Source organism: Myxocyprinus asiaticus, chromosome 2, assembly GCF_019703515.2.
Source record: "Myxocyprinus asiaticus isolate MX2 ecotype Aquarium Trade chromosome 2, UBuf_Myxa_2, whole genome shotgun sequence".
Classification (NCBI taxonomy): domain Eukaryota; kingdom Metazoa; phylum Chordata; class Actinopteri; order Cypriniformes; family Catostomidae; genus Myxocyprinus; species Myxocyprinus asiaticus.
The window spans coordinates 33,733,395-33,757,395 of NC_059345.1; the positions used below are offsets into that span (position 1 = coordinate 33,733,395).

The 24,001-nt window shown below is 37.0% G+C and overlaps 1 protein-coding gene and 1 long non-coding RNA gene across 3 annotated transcripts in view; one reads left to right on the forward strand and one right to left on the reverse strand.

The window, feature by feature from the left end:
* Positions 1–615: 615 nt before the first annotated feature.
* The window catches only part of LOC127416399 (D-glucuronyl C5-epimerase B), a 101,401-nt gene continuing 78,015 nt past the window's right edge, over positions 616–24,001 (forward strand). Inside the window, exon 1 of one of the 2 annotated variants that reach the window (XM_051655746.1) lies at positions 616–759. The gene's annotated coding sequence lies outside the window, so the exon portion shown is untranslated. The remainder of the gene's footprint in view (positions 760–24,001) is intronic. The other variant, XM_051655755.1, reaches the window with a different exon arrangement.
* LOC127416491 (uncharacterized) lies at positions 14,528–21,722 on the reverse strand. The gene is made up of 3 exons (XR_007893118.1): positions 21,695–21,722; positions 21,099–21,122; positions 14,528–15,785 (listed from the first exon to the last, which is right to left on the reverse strand). It is a non-coding gene; the product is annotated as an uncharacterized LOC127416491 (long non-coding RNA).

Consider the following 24,001-nt stretch of genomic DNA (forward strand, 5'->3'; position numbering starts at 1 on the left):
ACTCAACGCATTTATTGCTAAAACTGTGAAGGATGTGGTTAGGGGCCGTGATTCCCCCCATTCAAGTGTCTCTTATTTTAAAACTTCAAAAGTGGCAAACCTAGTGAGTGGTAAATTACAAAATTTGCCACTGCTCTAAACATTTTTGCTTCTTCCTCTTAAACTCTGTGAGAAGTGCTTTAATACCCTTTTAAGCTATTTAAGAGATTTCAGTTCATTTAAGCCTGCAAAATGTGTCTTATTTATCAGGCAAGATCATGCACTCTGGCCTGACATTCATAATTGTAAAATCTGCAGCCTCATATTTGATTGAATACTTACATTTGGGTAATTTTCCTATGTTTGGTTTGGCGTAAAATGTTCGGCATTTGACAAACTCTCGTACCAACAAAGGGTCCAGTCCACAAATTTGTAAACAACCTGGTTGATTATGCTTTATAAACCGCTCTCGCAGACGCCAATCAAAGTGAACTGATCAATAATACTGAGGATGTCTTTGCTGTTGTATTTTCATTGGACGTCATACCTTGACTATGATTGGTCAGTTCAGCGCCGTCTCTCGTCTTGTTGTATCGCGATATTTGAGCAAATGTGCTCTCGCAGCAGCGATGTAGAGAGCTGAGAGTGTGTGCGCGACTGCCAGAAGACAAGAACGAGCGTCTCTCTCTCAAGCGAGGTGCAACCTTCGCTCTTGAGGCTGTTTATGTTACCTTTGAACTTTTAAATGCCCGAATAACGGCACACTTGAATGCTTCAAAGGTGAGTGAATACTATTTCTCTGTGCCTTTGCGAGTGTGTGTGTGTGTTTTTGCAAATTCTGCAGTGCTAACATGTCGACGAGAAAGGGAATCAGGACTACTAGCCGCTAGTCCCAGTCATTCTAGCTCTTTTAACTTTTCATTACTAAAAATCAATAAACGATCAACTCGTGTTCCCTTAGCAACGTCACTGTGCTTATCTGTTTCTCAGCATGTCATTGCGACTGTCGGGGATTTAAAGAAATTCCTTTACCCTTGCTAGTGAGTGCGTGTGATAAATAAACTGTATTTCAAGGCAGGTCATTTGTGGGTGAACTAACCCTTTAAACATGTGGCACCTCAGTGATGACTCCAGAGAGGAGATGAAGATCTATATCTGAAGAAGAGCAGAACAGAATAGCAATTTCTTTCTTTCTGAAGACAGCAAGTGCTGGCACAACCAGGACAAGAAAAAATAAAATAAAAGTAGCTCCACTAATCATACTGGACTGGACTTAGCTTAGTATTACTGCAAATGATGCAGCTATCAGTTGGACAGTTTTCAGTGAACCAATTTCATGCAGGTCAAATATGATGACTGCGCTCCGTCCTACACCTGATCCTTGAAACTATACCCAACTCCTGTAGCCATTTCAGATAGCACTTAGCTGATGTAAAGCCCATACTGCAGCCAGTTTGTTACTGTCTATGGATCTATGTTATCTATATCTAACTGCCATGTTAGAATCACATTTGAAAACTACTCGCTTTATCTCAGCAATTGTCCTGTTGTTAGAAATGTTCACTCTTGGATTAAATTAATCACGGCTGACTGTGAATAGTGAATATACATTGACATTTGTAATTGAAAACTATTGATTTTGAATGATTCTGCATCCACACTGCTAGGTGTCACTGTAAGTCCAAGATGACAAAAAAGTAACTGAGTGCACCTTAAAAGGTCAGGACACCCACCTAGTTGAGCCTCAAGTTTCATACCTCAGACTGAGGAAAATATGTAAATATGTGGCATTATGAGTGAAGATGAAAACGAAAAGGTTTTGGACTGTATATTAATCATGGGACAAAAGCGTGAAGAGTTAAGGTGAAAGAATAGTTAGCAAACCTGTAAAAAGATTTGGATATTTTGTTCAAACTTTTAAGAATGAAGTGAAAACAGCACTCAGAGCAGACACTACCATCAAAACCAGCACTGCTTTAAGACTTAAAATAATTCATATATATTTATTCTTACAAGGAGTGTTTCGTGTTTAAGACAAGTTAAACTCTATTGACAGTAGAAAATAATTTTGACTCATCCCTCTTTTTCTAAAAAAATAAAAATAAAAATTGTGTGCAGTAATAAGGCACATAAACAGGTCCGATACACAAAACATATACACACTGTTTTTTAAAAACCACATACACAAACCAGTAATCTAAAATACAAACAGTCCAAAACTGTGTTCTGCATTTCAGTTGTTAGACACAAAGGCCAGTGTAAACAGATGAGATTTCAGACGTGACTTAAAAGTCTTCAGTGATCACACTGGGCCATGAACTGTTTATCCGAAAAAGTGAAGCTTCCGGCAAAAAACACTCATCATAATAAAAGCACGATTCAAAATAAAATCGAAATGCCTGAAATTGAAGAAACTGAATAATAATATGCTACAAATATGTAGTTAAATGTAATATCCACTGTAATAATAATAGTAACAATGAATCATAATATCACAAGCAAGACAGCTGTTGAATTAAAGTTTGGCAAAAAAAAAATGCAATGAAATGTTGAAAAGTTCTATTTTAACTTCTTAAAAGTTTTAAGAATTTATTGATTAGACACCATTTTGTTGATAAAATAATTAGTAAATAATTAAAAATAACTAAACTGGTATGTTCAATAGCACATTATCATATTAGCATATTTTTGCTGTGGTATCGAAATTGGTATTGAGAACCACAAAATTTCACTGGGATCGGTACCGACTACTGAAATTTGGTACCGTGACAACACTAATACTTACAGTATTTCAACACCATTTTCATGACGACACAACACCGGTAAACAATAGGCGTAAATCCCGGAAACTTGATGTAAAGTAGATCAAAGATAGAGTTGACATGACTGAGTTTTCGGTTTACATCATTGTCTTCTGTTTTTGAACAAGCTATCGTGCTGTCCTGTTTATGATCAGACGCACGGCAAGAAGACGCGATCGGCACCGTATAAACAGAACAGTGATTTAGTGATTTTGCATTGAAAATTAAATTAATTTATTTAAAAAACGAAAAAGTTAAATGAAATAAATTTCTAAATTCAAACTGCACTAGAAAAACGAAACGAAAAAGCAATTAAAATAATGAAGTGATCAAAAAAAAATAATATATATAAGTAACCACCTTTCCGTTTACCGTCAGGCAAGAATCCGTCTAATCATGCAGGCGGAAAATTACTTACACAAATGAAGACATAAAAACAATTATAAATGTAAAAATAATAATCATGGTTTTATTATTATTTTATGTTTTAATCACAGATGTATAGGCTGCAGAGTTGGTCACAATGAACTGCTCTGTGGAAATAAAGTGAACTGAACTCAAAGCACCTCCTGAGCTGAGATGTCTGAGGTCATTTGCAGCACTCATAGACGATGCTGTTCTTGCAAAAACAAAATTAAAATAAAAAAAAATTCAGAAGACAAAAACAAAGAAAGAGTGAACATTTTACATGCCACGAGACTGCACGTCTCTGTACAAACGTGTCATACATGCGCATAGATGGCTGTCTTCTGTTCTTAATAATATAATAAAGTGTGTTTCTTCAAGCACGTGTCTGTGTCTCTACAGGCAAATTACTTGTAATATTAATAATAGCCTAATAATAATGGGAAAACGTGCCAAATATCGTCTTGACATCGTCAAAGGCATCAGCTTTTGGCGATCACTCTGACCATCGTCGTCTATCGGCACAACCCTACCGCGTGCTCTCACAAGCAGGCAAAAGAACCAATTGGCATGAGCACACATCGCCGAGACAATGAAGTGATATACACTCATGCCAGTCAACAAACAAGACGAGAACAGACACTTGTATGAGAGTTTGGCCACACACACACCCGACACCTTACTGAAGTGACTGAACCTCAGCACAGACAAGAAGACCGCTCGCGTCCTGGGCAACTGAGATATATGGACAGTCAATGCACAGTCTATCTGTTGTTCTGTAAATGTTACTGAACTGTCAGCGCACAAATCTGAGCTTGAACTCTGAGTTTCTCACATACACATGCCTGTTTTCCCACCTCATTTATTGGTATCGACAAAACCCATTATCGGTCGACCTCTATCATCTAGCTTTTTTTTCAGCACAAGAACACGCTTGATCTGAACAGGTTCTAACTGTGTTAATGGCATTACCATGCAAACCATTGGCCTGATATTCTCCCATATATTCGTCCACTTAATTGGTTGAATAGCCAAAACATCTTATTCAAGATCATTAAGATATTGATCTCCCACACACTTCTGTGAGTCAGTTCCTTTGTTAATGAGTCCGTCAATGTCAGCAATAAGACCCTCATGATTATGTGTTCATGTGAATTCAGGCTTCCTTGTGTCTGTCATTTTCTAAGCTTCTTTTTAAAATATTTGGCACTCAAGTTCGTTCCATATGGTGAAGTAAGGATTTTTGAAAGTGTTTCACAAGGGCTGTCTGAAAAATCCCTTTAAAGTGTGCTGCTCAGTCATCTGCACTTATTTGCCCATCTTTCTGCATGCATAATAGCTGTTCTTTAAGCATCCTTTGTGCTTCTTTTGCACCTTAGGCTGATGGAGTGCTTTGAGGTCAAGAGAACCACTATTTATCAGGCCTTCTTCTGTGAAACCTAGAGAGTTCTTGAAAACTCATTTAGCCAACATTCAGAGCTATGCTTAAATGGATCCCTCTAATAAGTTGAGACTGCCTACTTTCTGAAGTAGTAGTGTGAGGTAGCCATGAAGGTGCAGTCAGAGGAAAGATACTAGCTCTTTCCTTCTGGAAAATTCTTTGCAACTATGACCTCTTTGTAAAAGAGCCAGACTCTCCGAAAAATGAGATAGACCACCAGCTGCTATAATGAAAGGAAATGGTGTCATCTTTTATTGATGTTTGCTTTCAAAAAATAAGACGTTGTCTTTTTACAGTGCAAGAAACAGAGTTGTGGAGAAAACTGGATTTTCGCCAGGAAGTGTTTTCCAAGCAGAGAGGCTTGAAATGAACCCTGCTGTGCATTTTTTTCTTCTGATATTTCTTCATTGTGCACACACAGAAAATCGCAATACTCACATACACATGTGTGGAAGCCCTAATACTTACATTTACTACCTTTCTTTAAATGGGATTAACAGCTTGGATATTTGTTAATATGTTGGTTGCCCTGAAAACCCTCTGACTTAATCATGTCATTTTCACAGAAGACAGGAAGTTAGATTTCCCTTCAGCTACAGCAGTTGACATCAAAGACCATTTAGATCTGAAAGGTCTCTGTGGAGCCAGGATGATATTACTCATGTTGGTGGATGTTTACTTCAGTCTGCCAGGTTTGTTCTCTCTTGATAAGTGCCCATAAAAATCCAGATCTGATTTTTCAGATTTAGGCATATTAAGATCTCATATTATATATATGTTTTTAAACAATGGAGCTTTATATTGTTAGTCATATGTTTAAATACGCAGTTATTCCGGAGCTACTGCAGGTTTTTGTGTAGTCATGAGACAGTATTCATATATCTGTCCAAGTATAAGGGACACAATGTGTAATTGAAAATTTGAAGGAAGGACGTCAGCTGAGAAAGAGACGTAGGCATTTCCATCTCCTGATCCATTCAAAAATTTACATTCCAATCATTTGCCATGATACCTTGTTTGTGTTGTGTTCAACTTCTGATTTACACTCACTGAGCACTTTATATGAAACACTATGGTCCTAATAAAGGGTCCGACATGGTCTTCTGCTGTTGTAGCCTGTCTGCCTCAAGGTTCGATGCGTTGTGCATTCTGAGATGCTATTCTGCTCACTACAATTGTACAGAGGTGTTATCTGAGTTACCGTAGCCTTTCTGTCAGCTCTGACCAGTCTGGCCATTTTCCGTTTACCTCTCTCATCAACAAGGCGTTTTCGTCCACAGAACTGACATTTAAAAAGACAAATTATTGTTTTAGTCCTATTGAATTCGAACTTTCAAAGTGCACATTAATGTATTGACTGCCTTTTCTAATTTACTTTCAAAGATGTCAAGAGCAGGGTGAGCTTTGCACTTTTGCTGTGCTGTTTATTCCAGATTGTGAGGGGTTTATGCACATTTTCACCTCAAAATGACCTTTGTTAGCATGGTATTTCAGTCACGCACTGAAATTCTGCACTTTGCTCCTCACCGTTCTGTGCAGCAGAGACACACACTCACAGAAACCCATTGCACCTAGTTAGAGTTGTCTCCCCGCAGGCCTCTGTGGAATATTCCAGCTTGTTTGAAGGGATGGGGGGTGGTGTGCCTAGCGTGAGGCTCTCTCACTGGGGAATAGAGTTGTTCATAAGCCCCATAAGAGGATTTTTCACCCTGTTGACTGTCGTGATGCAAGGTAGGGAGTTCAGGAATGGGTGCTTTTTCTAAGAAGGTTTAGAAGACTAATGTGGTGGAAAAAAAGGATTCCTCAGATCTCCTTTTATTGCCATTTAGCACTAGGGCTGAAACGATTTGTCGACTTTATCGACAATGTCGACAATAACAAATTGTCAACAAAAATTGCCGTTGTTGAATTGTCGTTTGATCTCATTTAACGTAACGTGAGATCAGATATGAAACTAATGATGGCGCACTTGAGCAGCACTGCAGCTCGCAGATGACTGAGGAGAGGAAGAAGACACAGCTCACAGTCCAGATACACTCTAAACTTTCAAAGCTTCAGGTGATGTAGATCTCAGAGTATGAGGGAATAATACAAAATAAGTAAATACAGAAGCACTCTCGTTGTGGAATATGCGGAGCCGGAGCTGCCGTTCCACTGAAGCAAAACGTGTGTGTCGAGCATCTTTAAAGGAAACACCCCTGCGTTACATCTTTAATGCAGTTATATTTAATGCGTTATAGCTTTATTAAAGTTCAAATAATAAAGAAGCAGATCATGTAAATAACCGCAAACTCCAAAATTGGCATTTCTCTGTGCGGTCAGCACCTCTTCTATGAGTTGCGCGAATGTCCCGATCTAAGGGGAAGAGATTGAAACTGCACCCGGCTGAGGCACACTCTGTCACGCAGATGCTCATCCCCCTCATGCGCACACTTGATGCAGCTAGATTATAACGGGATGGCTCGCGACTTATTGAATCATAATATACAGGTGCATCTCAATAAATTAGAATGTCGTGGAAAAGTTCATTTATTTCAGTAATTCAACTCAAATTGTGAAACTTGTGTATTAAATAAATTCAGTGCACACAGACTGAAGTAGTTTATGTCTTTGGTTCTTTTAATTGTGATGATTTTGGCTCACATTTAACAAAAACCCACCAATTCACTATCTCAAAAAATTAGAATACATCATAAGACCAATAAAAAAAACATTTTTAGTGAATTGTTGGCCTTCTGGAAAGTATGTTCATTTACTGTATATGTACTCAATACTTGGTAGGGGCTCCTTTTGCTTTAATTACTGCCTCAATTCGGCGTGGCATGGAGGTGATCAGTTTGTGGCACTGCTGAGGTGGTATGGAAGCCCAGGTTTCTTTGACAGTGGCCTTCAGCTCATCTGCATTTTTTGGTCTCTTGTTTCTCATTTGCTCTTGACAATACCCCATAGATTCTCTATGGGGTTCAGGTCTGGTGAGTTTGCTGGCCAGTCAAGCACACCAACACCATGGTCATTTAACCAACTTTCGGTGCTTTTGGCAGTGTGGGCAGGTGCCAAATCCTGCTGGAAAATGAAATCAGCATCTTTAAAAAGCTGGTCAGCAGAAGGAAGCATGAAGTGCTCCAAAATTTCTTGGTAAACGGGTGCAGTGACTTTGGTTTTCAAAAAACACAATGGACCAACACCAGTAGATGACACTGCACCCCAAATCATCACAGACTGTGGAAACTTAACACTGGACTTCAAGCATCTTGGGCTATGAGCTTCTCCACCCTTCCTCCAGACTCTAGGACCTTGGTTTCCAAATGAAATACAAAACTTGCTCTCATCTGAAAAGAGGACTTTGGACCACTGGGCAATAGTCCAGTTCTTCTTCTCCTTAGCCCAGGTAAGATGCCTCTGACGTTGTCTGTGGTTCAGGAGTGGCATAACAAGAGGAATACGACAACTGTAGCCAAATTCCTTGACACGTCTGTGTGTGGTGGCTCTTGATGCCTTGACCCCAGCCTCAGTCCATTCCTTGTGAAGTTCACCCAAATTCTTGAATCGATTTTGCTTGACAGTCCTCATAAGGCTACGGTTCTCTCGGATGGTTGTGCATCTTTTTCTTCCACACTTTTTCCTTGCACTCAACTTTCTGTTAACATGCTTGGATACAGCACTCTGTGAACAGCCAGCTTCTTTGGCAATGAATGTTTGTGGCTTACCCTCCTTGTGAAGGGTGTCAATGATCGTCTTCTGGACAACTGTCAGATCAGCAGTCTTCCCCATGACTGTGTAGCCTAGTGAACCAAACTGAGAGACCATTTTGAAGGCTCAGGAAACCTTTGCAGGTGTTTTGAGTTGATTAGCTGATTGGCATGTCACCATATTCTAATTTTTTGAGATAGTGAATTGGTGGGTTTTTGTTAAATGTGAGCCAAAATCATCACAATTAAAAGAACCAAAGACTTAAACTACTTCAGTCTGTGTGCATTGAATTTATTTAATACACGAGTTTCACAATTTGAGTTGAATTACTGAAATAAATGAACTTTTCCACGACATTCTAATTTATTGAGATGCACCTGTATGTCACTGTGCATTTCTTATTGCGAAGAAAATTGGCAATATGCAGCTTTATTAATAAGAGAGAGTTTTTTTTTTTTTTTTTTTTTTTTTTTTTTTTTTTTTGTGAGTTAAAGATGGATTGAAGTGAACAAAAAGGTGAGAGAGGGTAGTCTTCGCCCCATTATACACTGCAACAAAATACATTTTTGATTTGTTTTTGTTTTGGCTTGTTTTCCAAAAATAATATCTAAAACTCCTTTAAAACAATGTTACATTTACTTTAGCAGCTATGCTGCAGAATAAAAAATTGTAATCTGAGAATGTTGAATGTAATATTAAAAATACAAATATCTAAAAATCCTTTAAAAAAGATACATTCACCTGAGAAGCAGCAGAAGATATTTAGACTTGCTTTTAGAGAACAGATCTAGAATATAAGTATTTTTTGTCTTTACTGCACTCACAGAAGTATAACCAAGTGTAAAAATACACTTATATACAAAATACACTTATATTTAAGATACATTCTCTTAAAGCGAGTCTAAATATCTCATATGTTGCTTCTCAAGTAAATGTATCTTGTTTTAAAGATTTTTAGACAATTTTAAATGGACAACAAGACAAAAACACTTGATAACAATAGGATTTTTTGCAGTGATTTTTGTTTATTGAATTAAACTTAGTGTTTCTAAGAGCTAATGATTGCTGCAATAATCGCCTGAATAGTCGAATAATCATTCTAATAATCGTTAGATTAGTCGATTATCAAAATAATCCTTATTTGCAGCCCTATTTAGCACAGCACTGTTCCAGAGACAAATGGAAAGAAGCATGCATTCTGATTGTTGATGTATATTTTATGAATATTCATGAGAGCAGTGCTTTAATGCATCTCTCATTATTATTTCTGTATTATCCATGGTTGTTAAAAGTGTTTTGGGGGATTCAAAGGCATGAGTGTGGTGCAAATATAGCCTCATATGTCGTTGTAATTGCGTTTGTGCTGGTGGTTTCTGTCACAGTCACTCATGTTTGGCCTGTGAGAACTTGCCATATGCTGCTGTCTGAATGCATACCAAAGGCTTTATATAGACCCGCTCTCTGATGTGTCAGCACCGTTTAACTCTTGCTTTGTTTGCTGGATGTCCTCTCTAATTAATGTCACTGAGTGCTTCTAACTTGCCATAATGGTCCTTTGAGCTGGCTCTTAACAGAAAAAAACACTGAAATTTAATTTTTTTTTGCAGCGGGATTAAAGTTAATTCCTAAATGTCAAAGGGAATGCACTTCCCTTTTTGAGGAGTTTTCTTTTTGTCATTGACTACGTTTATATGTACTTAAGAAAGCGGGTTATTCCAGGGTTTTTGCAGAAAGCAGTGATCTGAAACATCATATAAACGAGAACGCCGATTTCCTTACGCCGTTTAAAGGATTAAGAGAAAGTGGTTTAATACACCTTGTTTCTCCTGGAGAAAGCTGCTTATGTGGCCATGTAAACTAGAGCCCGACCGATATGGGATTTTTGAGACAGATACCGATTTTAGCGGGTGAAAATTCACAGATTACCGATATAGTAAATTTTTGAGCTGGAATGAAAACGGACCTTTTCTATGTGGATTGTGCACTGATTTTGCATCGATTTGATTATGCAAAGGTACTCATAAGGCTGCTTTCTTAAATATTTTTATCAAAGAATATTTGACATTATTATTATACACTGTCAACAAATTCTAGAAATGAACACTGAGAAAAGAAAGAAAAAAGAAAAATACAATAAATAGCTTAAAAAACATCAGTACTGTATGTTTAGTATCAGTCAGTTGCTGACCATTTAAATAAAGAATAAATTCAAATAAAATAAATAGCTAAATAAACACCAGTACTGTTTAGTATCAGTCAAATGCTGACCATTAAAATAAAGAATAAATACAAATAAAATAAATAGCTAAATAAACACCAGTATTACTGTTTAGAATCAGTCAAATGCTGATTATTTTAATACTGCCAGTCAATTATTGGCAGGTTGTAAAACAAGAAGCATTTACACCTGCCGAGACAAGAGAAAAACAGCGGCAGCGGTGTTACACCATATTCTTCTATACAAGTTCAGGGGAAACTTTCAACGGTGGAAAACCAGACTTTTAAATATTACATTTTATAAATGCAACAACTGGAATTGTTCAGTTGAAGGGGGTATCAAACTGTGAATCCTGAACAAAACAGTTTGGTGAATACATGTTTACACATTAGCTTCCACTCAGCTGACAACAATGAAAGTAGCTATGTGATTAGCTAGTTAGCTATAAGCTCGTTGTCACGGAGAGTAAAAGACGGACGTTGTTTATTTTACTTTCCAGCATTGTCTCACCAACTAGGTAACAGCGTAGCGTGAAATCAGTACTCAACAGTCAGTAATGTACACAATGCACACAATCCACCACTGCACTGTTGTCTGCTGAGCTGCAAAAAGATGCTCTGATGTTTACCTTTCAATCTGCTACATTACTGACTGCACTGACAAAATATAGCTGGCTAACAGCAAACATGCATGAGTGACATGTTTGTCAGGGACAGGGTTAACATTATATTAGTTATGTTGAAAAGGGAAAATGATGGGGTTATTGTTTATTAACTTTCCAGTATGTATTTCACAAACTAGTAAGCAATTTACCGTGAATACACCGCTCAACTCCGCCCTGTCTGCAGAGCCACCGTCAGTTCAGAGTCAGCTCTGTAAACAATGGAGTCGGAGTGCGCTCTGCTGGACAAACTACGTAATGACACCAATTCTAAAGTAAAATAATATCGGCCGACCGATATATCGGTCGGGCACTAATGTAAACACATGCGGCATTCTTTCAGGTTTTTGAAGAGTGCGCATATGTGTGGAACAGACTGAATAACAAATGTCATAGGAGTCCAACAACAATTCAGCAAAACGTTTCTGGGAGTACAGTGGGAAAAGCACATACACCATAAACTATACCCATTTATAAACACCACTGTAAAATATCGACGGTCCCTCACGTTCGCGTATATGCGCTTGTACATTGAGGGAATCCTAGAGTTTTACATAAAAGGAAACCCTACTATTATTGAAGCGCAATTCCACTGCAGGTTGCGATAGGAAGGAAAGGAAACAAACACAGCAACAACTCTGGAATATCTGGAAAATAAAGCGAAGCAACAGAGAATAAAATAGTGAAGTCTTCCTCAGATACCATGTTTGTTATTTACACAAGTGTTGCAGGGTAAATACATTGCTCTGAAGAAAGCCGCTTACTGACCAAGCCACATGCATATGGGAGTAAAGAGTACACCACTTAAACAGTGCATGTAAACTAGGGCTGCTTATTTTGATAATCAATTAATCTAATGATTATTAGAATGATTATTTGACTATTCTGCGATTTATTGCAACGATTAATCATAAGCTCTTAACCAATCATTCAGCTTGTGCCCCAGCTTAAAAGATTGTATTAAACATGCTTACTAACAATAAAGAAGACAAAATCATCTTTTAAAAATACCTCTAAACAGCCACGGGCTGTGCATTTTAAGTCTAGGCCTTCAGTGTGATTCATGCCATTAAGAAAACACAGTTTCACAATGAATAAGACGCTATGCCTTTGGGCATCATACATTATGTCCCAGCTAACTAGTAATATCAATTGACGTTTTAAAAACACGTCCATGCATGAAAGCCAGAACTTGAAACGACACTTAATGCTCAAGCAAGCCTAATGTTAACTGCAGCATGACTGTTTTGTGAAACGAACATCAAAAATCATAATTTTTCATATGAATCTACATATATATTCTTATAATACCTGGGAAAATATATCTAAAAATATTTGCGATTTAAATGTTGTTTGCCATAAATTTTGTTTTGTCAGGGTACACGGTTATGTTGCGTTACATTCAAGTTGGATGTGGGATATTCCTACTTGATATCTCCGACCATAAATGCATTCCATTCCCCGATATTCGGAAGATGACGTTTAAGGAAACAAAACTTCAGCACTCCCGTTAGCTTAGCAGGGGTTTGACTCTCATTAGAGATGTCTCCTAGCAACCGAACTGATAAACAATCCTGCAGCGCTAGCATTTGTGCTTCAGGTGTATGATTATTAAAAGAGATTATAATGTTTCATACACCTGTTTCTGCAAGTGTTTGTTAAACAAGCTTTAATATCATGCAGTGGAAATGAACTCATTTATCGATATTACTTAATAAAGTGAATGTTTATCACTTACTTTGTATATCTCCCTGAGTGTCGACATGTTTGTCTGACATCATGCACCTGCATCTTGGCAAAATCGGAGTTGAGAATTTCTGCACGAGCCTACAAGTTGTAATTCTGACTTCAAGATTCATTCCACTGCACTCTTCCTAGTAGGAAGTTGTAAAATCCGACTTTCCGAGTTGAATGGAACGCAACACTACTTTTCAAAACTTGATCCGACACTGAATGCTCAAGCAGCCTAATTTACACTCAGAAAACTCCTGATGTTGCTATAACGATGCAAAAAGCACTTACCAATTTACTTGAAGTGAAAATCAGCCCTCCTTTCCTGTTTAATAAATTAAGCAATCACACGGTCATGCAGAACATCTCGTTTTTAAATCCATAAGGATCTCTTTCTCAATGGCTATAGCAGCAGTGATGACGATCTCGCGCTCTTCACTTTCAAATTACGTACATCACTTAAAGCGTGATTGCGTCACTCAAGGCCAGCTAGAAGGCCTCGGCTGGGACATATCCTAAAGATCACACCCACCAAGAACAAATAAATCAATCTGATTTGCTGATGAATCTGACAGTCTGACTTTAGTTGCGCATTCATTTGCACTGTTGAGGGATTCTGCAGAAATTCTGAAGGCTTGACGGGGTGGAGCTCAGACTCACGTGCTGCTTCGGCTAACGAGCTTGGCTTTGGCGTGCTTTTTGTGAAACAGCTGTCACACTTTGCTTGTAAGCATCAAGGAATAAATTCTGACTGGATAAACTTTTTGTTTTTCTCTATTTGTTTGTAGATTAATTAAGAGTGGAAAGCGATTAAAAATACATAGGCAAAAAGGTGATTGAGAATGAAAGGATGAAAAATATTTATTTATTTGGCATGTTAGGCCAGCAGAGAAGGCTTTGCTGGCCCTGGGAAATTGCCACTGCCTCTAATTGACATTCACTGAATTAAAGGGAAAAAATACTTTTTAAGTTTAATTCAGTAAAGAAATTCACTGCAAAAACTCCTATTGTTATCAAGTGTTTTTGTCTTGTTTTCCAATTAAAATAATCTAAAAATCCAAGATATATTTACTTGAGAAGCAACATTTAGACTTGCTTTATGAGAATGTATCTTAAATATAAGTGTATTTTGTATATAATACTTGGTATACTTGGTTATACTTCTGTGAGAGCAGTAAAGACAAAATATACTCATATTCAAGATCATTTCTCTAAAAGCAAGTCTAAATATCTTATATGCTGCTTCTCAGGTGAATGCATATTTGTTTAAAGGATTTTTAGATATTTTAAAGGTGCAATATGTAACAATTTTCATGTAATATTTGCCTTTTTTTGGCCAATGTGTGAACGGCTTGTAATGCAACTTAAAAAATTAGCCCTTCCTGGACTTCCTAGGTTGCCTATTAAAGCCTGTAGACTGATTTTCATGTGACTGGAGTGGGTCCCTTTTGCCGGGAAAATCCAAAGGATGTGACGTTTATGCGCGCTCCCGAGAGCCTTGCCTCAGACAATAATAGCTTCTCTTCTGCTATTCAACAGCGACAACAAACTGCAACACTAGGTAACGTTATCTTAGAGATGGAATCCAGCAAACGTCCGGCTCACAGTACAACACTGACTCCTACACAAACTCCGAGTAAGCCAAAAAAATAAAAATAACATTTATCTACTGAATCCTGTCTGGCTAAGCTGGAATGTGATCGTGGTCAAGCGAAAACTAGAATGAACATGGCATTTGATTCCTGGATGGACCTTCGTTCGGTTTTAGGGATCAAAACTGACCCTGAATTGGCTTTCTTCTTATTGGACTTATTATAACTGCAAAGCATGTGAAATATAGTGCCATGAGGATTGATCTGTGTAATTTTAGCTAACTTGATCTTGCCTGCTAACACTGATGAATTGCAAGCTACCTTGCTTCGTAACTTTCAAATAATTTAAACGATATTCTTTTTATACTAAAAGTCAGGTTAATGTCAAATCAAATCAAATCAAATCACTTTATTGTCACACAGCCATATACACAAGTGCAATGGTGTGTGAAATTCTTGGGTGCAGTTCCGATCAACATAGCAGTCGTGACAGTGATGAGACATATACCAATTTACAATAACATCAAATTAACACAACACAATTTAAACATCTGATATACACATAATTACACTCAACAGTATACAAATAATAACATACACTGTACAGTATACAATACGCTGTTTTTTTTTTTTTTTACTATATAGATACACATTCAATAAAAATTAAAAAAAAATATATATATAAACAAAAAAAAAAAAAGTGTGTGTGTATATATATATATAGAATGTACAGTATTGTACTGTATTGACATTCAGGCTGTCGGTTGATAGTCAGTTGTTAAGAGAGAACATAATATAATAATAATAATATAATTTATGACAGTCCGGTATGAGATATAAGAGTAAGGGTAATAAAGTGCAGTGCTGATGTATTTTGATCGTGGGAGATCAAGAGTTCAGAAGTCTGATTGCTTGGGGGAAGAAGCTATCATGGAGTCGGCTGGTGCGGGTGCTGAAGCTGCGATACCGCCTACCTGATGGTAGCAGTGAGAACAGCCCATGGCTCGGGTGGCTGGAGTCTCTGATGATCCTCCGAGCTTTTTTCACACACCGCCTTGTATATATTTCCTGGAGGGAGGGAAGCTCACCTCCGATGATGTGTCTGGCAGTTCGCACCACCCTTTGCAGTGCTTTGCGGTTGTGGGCTGTGCTATTGCCGTACCAGGCGGAGATGCAGCCAGTCAGGATGCTCTCCACAGTGCAGGTGTAGAACCGTGTGAGGATGTGGCGGTTCATTCCAAACTTCCTCAGTAATGTCAATGTTATTCTGTAATTATTCAGCAAGGTTATCTACAATAATACATTAACTGAATGCTAGACAATGTTCAAGATAATGCAAAAAGCTCCATTCATTAGTGTAACGTAACTTGGTTATACAGAAAATATATACAATCTATTATTATAAAACAATAGTTAATCGATATATAAAAATGACAGTTGTGATGGAATCACATCAATACTGAATTGTGTCAACATATTTATAATGTACAGTCTATTTTATAAACAGCTACTGTCATCATCCACCAAATTTAGCTAACAGCTATCAATAAAACTGGCTAGCTAGCTAACACTGACATAGGCTATCGTATAAATGAATTCAATGTGTCATGCAAAGAAAAGTAATTACTTCAAACTACAGTCTCGCATAGTCAGACCTATATCCACACTTTTAGCCCTGTTCCAGCACTGGAGAGTCAAATATAATATACAGTCTCAAAGTTTGTAGTAAAATGTAAAGGGGTTATAAGGGAAAGGAGGCGAGAACCGGCTTGACAATATAAATAAAGTTTAATGATAAACTTAAACAAAAAGACACACACAAACACATACAGGGTAGCTGCCCATAAACTGTGTCATTTTAATTATGCTACCTCATCTGTCAGCATGATGTCGGTGAATCACGTTCAGCCTCTTTGTACATTACGTCATTGTTTGGTCGATGCTCGCATCCCTATGGAGTGTGTGTGCAATCACGAGCAACAGGTAACTGGCTGCAGTTCACTTAGTGGCCACAGGTGTCATTAATAACAAGGGTTTCTGAATCTTACATACTGCACCTTTAAAATATTTGTAACATTCTCAGATAACAATTTTTTCTTCTGCAGTATAGCTGCTGAAGTAAATGTATGTTGTTTTAAAGGAGATTTAGATATTTATATTGGAAAACAAGCCAAAACAAAAACAAATCAAAAATGTATTTTGTTGCAGTGTATTATGGGGCGAAGACTACCCTCTCTCATCTTTCTGTTCACTTCAATCCATCTTTAACTAGAAATAAAACAAACTTTCTCTTACTAATAAAGCTGCGTATTGCCAATTTTCTTCACAATAAGAAATGCACAGTGACATATATCATGATTCAATGAGTCGCGAGCCATCACGTTATAATCTAGCTGCAGCAAGCGCGCGCTCGAGGGATGAGCGTCTCAGCAACAGAGTGTACATCAGCCGGGTGCAGTTTCAATCTCTTCCCCTTAGATCGGGACATTCGCGATTCATAGAAGAGGCGCTGACCGCAGAGGGAAATGTCAGTTTCGGAGTTTGTAGTTATTTACATGATCATCTTCCTTATTATTTGAACTTTAATAAAGCTATAACGCATTAAATAAAACTGCATTTAAGATGTAACACTGGGGTGTTTCCTTTAAAGATGCTCGACATGCAAGCTTTGCTTCAGCGGACCGGCAGCTCCTGCTTCACTTATTCCGAGAGTGCTTCTACTTATTTTGTATTTTTGTATAATTCTCTCATATGTTGCGATCTACATCACCTGAAGCTGTGAAAGTTTAGAGTGCATCTGGACTGTGAGATGTGTTTTCTTCCTCTCAAGTCTCAAGTCAAGCACGAACTGCAGTGTTGTTCTCGCGTGTCATCATTAGAATTTAATGTGATCTCATGTTACTTGAAATGAGATTAAACGACTATTCGACAATGAAAATTGTCAACAATTTTTTTTAATAAAAATCGTTTCAGCCCTAATGTAATCAAGAATGCTGCTTTCTCATAATACGCCGCTATCTCGCAATAACCCGCTTTCTGGTGTCCGTGTAAACGAGTGTTTGATAAGTTTGTCTAATCAAGCTGTTGAGGTCTTCTTAACTTCTTGTTAACACTGATTCTCCATCTATTAAGAAACTGATGAGCTGTCATTGTTGTCATTTTATTTTCCTGTGGTTTCTAATATGTTTGTCATTTTTTACAGCTGCAGGCTTTTAGATGAGATAAGAATTATGGTTAATTTTTGACACATTCCTATCACCTCTAGAGTTAATTTAAGATTATTTTTAAATCTGTAGACTAAGGAACAGATTTTAGTAAAACCACAGTGAAGCTATTCTAAAATGTTTTCAAGAAATGTTGTCAATGAATGTGTGAATTCTTGCAATGTCTCATGTTAATGTGCAGTTATATTTAACATAGCCACGGGGCTCCTCTTCCACCTTCTTTCATCTGCCTCTGATTTCATCCTAAAATACATTCTAATAGGATTGTTACAATACCGAATTTCAGCAGTTGATATAAAGACCAGTAAAATAAACTCCTTTATTTTAAAAGCAAAATGTAAATATTAACAAATTAAATTAAAACTATGGAATGTAGCCCTCAAATATATCTCAATTAAGTGAATATCATCTCTGCTGTATATTGCACAAACCAGCATGTTCAAGCTGATGTTTTGTTCTAGAAAGCATTTTATTGGACAAAATTTCTCAACTGCTTTGTTACATCGTGAAATTTCTTGGGTATTTTTACTCAGAGACTGTAAATTTTAAATGCATAAATCTCTTGAAAGCGAATTTTGCCAACAGCTAGAATTACAGTAACACATACACTCACTGAGCACTTTATTAGGAACACTATGGTCTTAATAAAGTTCCTGATGTGGCCTTCTGCTGTTGTAGCCCATCTGACTCAAGGTTTGACATGTTGTGCATTCTGAGATTTTATTCTGCTCACTACAATTGTACAGAGTGATTATCTGGGTTTCTGTAGCCTTTCTGTCAGCTCGAACCAGTCTGGCCATTCTCCGATGACCTCTCTCATCAACATGGTATTTCTGTCCATAGAACTGCCACTCACTGGATGCTTTTTGTTTTTGGCAGCATTCTGAGTAAACTCTAGACCAGGGGTACTCAATTAAAGTTCCAAGAGGTCCGGCCTCTACATTTCCTTACCAGCAAAGGTCCGGATAGTATGTAGCTTACATGGTGTCTGTAGTTATATGGCTAGGAAATTATGATTTCCATGTTGACAGCAATAGTACTTTGTAAAAAAAAAAAAAAATCCTGATGCGGACATTAGGGGCCCAGAGACAGCTAGTGGGGTCTGAGAGATCTTTTCTACCAAAAGATTAAAATATTTCATCAAGATTTCATCAGTCGAGGGCACTTGGATGTGAATAATAAAAGATAAGATCAACAGTTTGTTTTGAAGCTGATTGACAGCAGTCCAGTTTTGTTGAAATATTTTTACATTCAGAATCTATACCTATGTATGGGACATAGGAGGCGTTTTGACAGATAAAATATTGTGGGTTCAGGGGTGTCCCCTGAGAGAAAATTTATAAAAATGTAAAAGCCTGAATTGACCATTTTTATATTTTCCTTAAAAGTGAGAATCTACTAACAAACAAACAAATAATTTACATAACAGTGAAGCATTAATTATCTGTTTGATTAATTTAAGGATAATAGGCTTTCCTTGCCATGATGACATCTCTGCTTAATTTTCACAAAATTAGAACAAAAATATGTTTATTATGAAAGGCTCGTATCATGCTGATTAATGAAGCTAAATTTAGATGGAAAAAATTTTATAATTTTAAGGCGGCACTTTAACTTATCCTGACACAAACCTGGCTTAGCTGAACCGGCTGAATCACATATCAGACAGATGAAGATAGTTTCACTTTACTTAATTTTTGTTTTCTGCAGTGTGTTTAAGCGAAAGATGCCAGTATCTGTAGCGGTGTCTCCGCTACTGTTGTTAAAATAACCGCACCTGCAACTCATATGTACAGTAAATTAGGCTTTATGTGGCGCCTCATGTCTATAGTGGGGAGAGAGGCAACGTGCACAGAGCGGGAATAAAGTGAGTAGCGCTGAACTTGCTTTATTCCCACTCTAGAGAGAAATATTTCTCTCTAGCGCTGAACGCTATTTATTCCCGCTAAGCGGCGAATACACGTATGCTTACATAATCACTTAGCCAGGTGTCAGATAACTAGCACAAAGCTTCAGAGTTTAGTCCGGATTTAATTGTCCTTCGGTCCGGATCCGGACCGGAGTCTGCCAATTGAGTATCCCTGCTCTAGACTGTTGTGCATGAAAATCCCAGGAGATCAGCAGTTGGACCAATGACAAATAAGGTTTTCAATTGACCAAAAATTAAAATAGGTTAAAACTGCATATCAAAGTTGTTTTTGCCTTTATGAGGATGTTATTGCCTTATTACTAAAATCTTATATTCATACAATATATTTTAAGTGTTTTAATTGAGAATTATTTGACGACACCAGTGGTGACACTCCCGTATGACATTATGACACCAGTCAAAATGTCATACGGGATAACGTTAATGAATTTTCAAAATATTATCATATTAAAACTTTTTTTAATCAATAATACGTCATAGAAATAGCCATAGAAGCTGGCATGGCGTTAAAAGCAAACAAACAATCAATAATACTTAATGAATATATAAAGTGAGGCAGTAACCAATATTTAGAGCACGGAAAATAAAACTTGCACAATAATTTTTTCTCATTATAATGTGTTTGCTTTAAACGTGACCCTACTTGTTAAAGTTCTTTACCCACATTTTAACGCTGCAATGTGATTAAAGCTGCAAAATGTCTGAAAATGTTTTAAAGTACTTGGCATCATACTATTATTGTTTTCTCAACATAAAATGAAATAATGCATTTTAAGGGAAAAAATCAGCGTTATCCCGCCTGACTGAAATTGTTACTTGGTATGACATCTTAGTTTACACATGAATTGTCAGTTTTACACAACTTACACATAATTGATGTTCATAAATAATTAATTTTTATGTTATGCAAAGGGAGTCACACTGAAAATATTATTTTCAAGGAAATGAATTAGGCTACGCTGCAAAGAAACCTTGCTGCTCTCTCTTTGTTTGAGAGTGGCATCTAGAAAAATCATCAAAATGTGAACAAATGTACATATACATATTAACAGTTAATGATGAATAATTATATAAATATTAAGCATCTAGGTAAATGAAAAACGTTATTATATGGTGCATTCTCTTTTGACAAGTTTAAACATGAAATAACTAATAACGCACTGTGTACGGTTGGGGGGAGGGACAATATGTCCACATTTTGAGCTTCAGTTAGCATATTAGCTTATAACAAACTGGGACTAGCTAACTAGCTAGTCTGGTTGTTGAAGAGAATTTGGTATAGTTAAACTTACATATTTTGCAAAAAATGTATTCTAATCACTTCTGGCATATTTTATGCCAACAGGTTTAACATGTTAAGCTTGGGCAGAGCAAGCAAGCAAGCAAACCTATGGAAAATGTGTCAGTAGGAAAGTAAGCTACTCACTCATCTCAGTTGAATTTCCCACCACTGAAGAGAGAAAAAAAACTGCATTGTGATGTCACTAGAGTGGATAGACTTTTCTTAAACGGGCGGATTCCCCAATATGACAGGTTGGACAATCATTTAATTTAATTATAATTTAATAAATAAATATTATTATTAATATACAATTTGTTAGTATTTAACTAAACAATGTTCATAATAATATGTTAATATAACAGTAAGAATGGAAATTATACAAATAAAAGCTGAAAACTGTGTAAAAATAATATAATGTCAATCATGTGTCATCCAGGATAACGGATGACATTATGGGCTAACAGAAAATAACTGTTATCCTATATGACAAAATTATTATCCGGTCTGACAAAACTCAGTTTGAACCTTAATCAGGCAGTTGTTTTGGCTACCTATAGAAATCTGCAACCTTGACCTTCAACTTCCAAGTATTTAAATTCATATTAAATAAACACATTTGCATAAAATTAACATTATATATGTTTTTTTAGCGTTATCCCAAATAACACAAGATTTTACTACATAGTGTACCAGTGAGCAAAAAGGGTAAATTAAACACATTTTAAGAGAGGCTTACTAACCTTTCACCATTGTTTGGGGGTCCTTCAGGGTCTTCCTGATTGTGTAACATCCTGTCTGATAACGTGTCAAAATAAAATGCCCCATAAAATTGCTGCAGATTGCTTGTTATTCTGGATGACATTGGCTGACTGCCAGTTTTGGGACAGAATGCTCCAAAGCATAACAATCAACTGGATGTCATATTGTTTTTAAATATTTTAATATATTGTTGGCAACACTCATACAATATTGCCTGTGGCTGAGATTTTAGGTTTTATTTGATTTTTAACACTTTTTGTAGCTTTTTTGCATTTCACCATGAGGTCCGGACAGTTATCCGATATGACACTGTGTGACTATAATGTCAAATAATTCTTAAACTTTGTAAAACCCTCATTACATGTTCATATAATTTGATAAACAGAGATGAATAGATTCAATAAATGTGTTTTTTAAAAACATTTTCCTTATTTTTACTCCATAAAGGGGTTTGGACATCAAAATTGCACGTCACGTCATTGGTCCAGTTACAGAAATACTCAAACCAGCCCGTCTGGCACCAACAATCATGCCACGGTCGAAATCACTGAGATCACATTTTTTCCCCATTCTGATGGTTGATGTGAACATTAACTGAAGCTCCTGAACCCGTATCTGCATGATTGTATGATTTGCTCTGCTGCCACATGATTGGCTGATTAGATAATCGCATAAATAAGTAGGTGTACTGGTATTCCTAATAATGTGCTCAGTGAGTGTAGATGGGCTTAAAGCAAAAAGAAATGGCCCAAAATTTTATTTTGATTTCATGGGTCTTCAATGCTGTTGGAGTTTCACTGAGAAATTGGCCTTTATTGAAGTTGGTTTCTTTTTTTTTTTTTAATTAGGCATAACTTTATCTGCATGTTCGATTGTAGAGAGCTTATTAATAAGTAAGGGACAGTGTGCCAGTTGTTATTGCAAAATAAAACCCAACAGGGTGATCAGGACCCCAATGTGAAGCACAGCCAAGAGGTCTTGCATCACCCTGTCTGGGTTTATTTTGTGAAAACAACTGGCTGACTGTACATTATCCCACTTATTACATGGCTAATAACCAAATGAATAAATGGACATTAAATATTGATTTGCTTTGAAATTAGCCTGTTATTATTTGAGAAGAAAGAAATCACATGAACAGCTGATTTGCACCTCCGGTTTGTTTTGGAGTTTTGGTGGTGTTTATTTTGTGAAAATGACTGTCTGACTGCACATTATCAGCTTATTACAAGACTTTGTGCCAAACAAATAAATAAATGGACATGAAACATTGATATGAATTGAAATTATTTTATTAGCGTACAGATCGCACAGTGGTATGAGAATTAGGAAAGATGACAATACCTGAAAAACCAGTCTGGTATGACTTGATCCCCTGTATGTGCAGTTGTTACTCAGACATATCAGACTGCTAGATGGCGCCATTGACCAATCAGAATTGAGTATTCCAGTGAGCCATGTAAAAAATGTATTAAAGTCATCTAGCCATAACCTAGTTGATGCAGCACTCTTCTCAGAGCATGTGCACACAAACACATGTAGTTCAAGGTTTCGAAACTAGCCGCCTGTCAATCAGACATCGCTTGGGTACCGAATTGAGTCTGTATTCTGTACAGGCAATATTGTAGAAAGACGTTCTGACAGACATTTTTTATTTTAGTTTCAACTGTTTGACATCCCTTTGTTCTCAATAGTGAATTGTCTTGCACCTCTTTCCCACCAGCTCTGTGCTGCCTTGTGCATTAAGTACAAGATATAAAAAAAGACATGTTAGAACACACCCAACTGTTGTTTTTGTAGCCTCTGTGTAGAGATGCCTTTCCACTGTGACAAAAGAATATGAATTTTAGACAGTTCTTCTGTGCTTGTGGGGTTTTGTTTCAAGCATTTGATTTGTGTGGTGTCTGCCCCAGGCTTGGTAATGTATTTGCCGCATTGGAAAGACTGAAGGAAAGACAATTCCAGATGCACACTGAAGATCATCATCATCAACTAGGCCTTTATCTGCACAAGAAATGGAACAGCTTCCTTCATCTCCTAGTCCCTCTCTCACTCTCTCTCTCACTCTCTTTCTTTGATTTCCCCCTCCACTGTGACAGTTTCTTCTCATAATTTATGAATTATAAATCCTGATATGAAAGCAAAGCCTTTAATTAGCAAATAATGTCTTGCGCTTATGCAAAGTTCAGATATGAATGAATAATCCTCCCCTCTTATCCTCCTCTCTTTCTGTCTGCTCCCAGGAAGCCTTTTTCCACTGCAATCCATTTTGTCCTTATCCTCATATC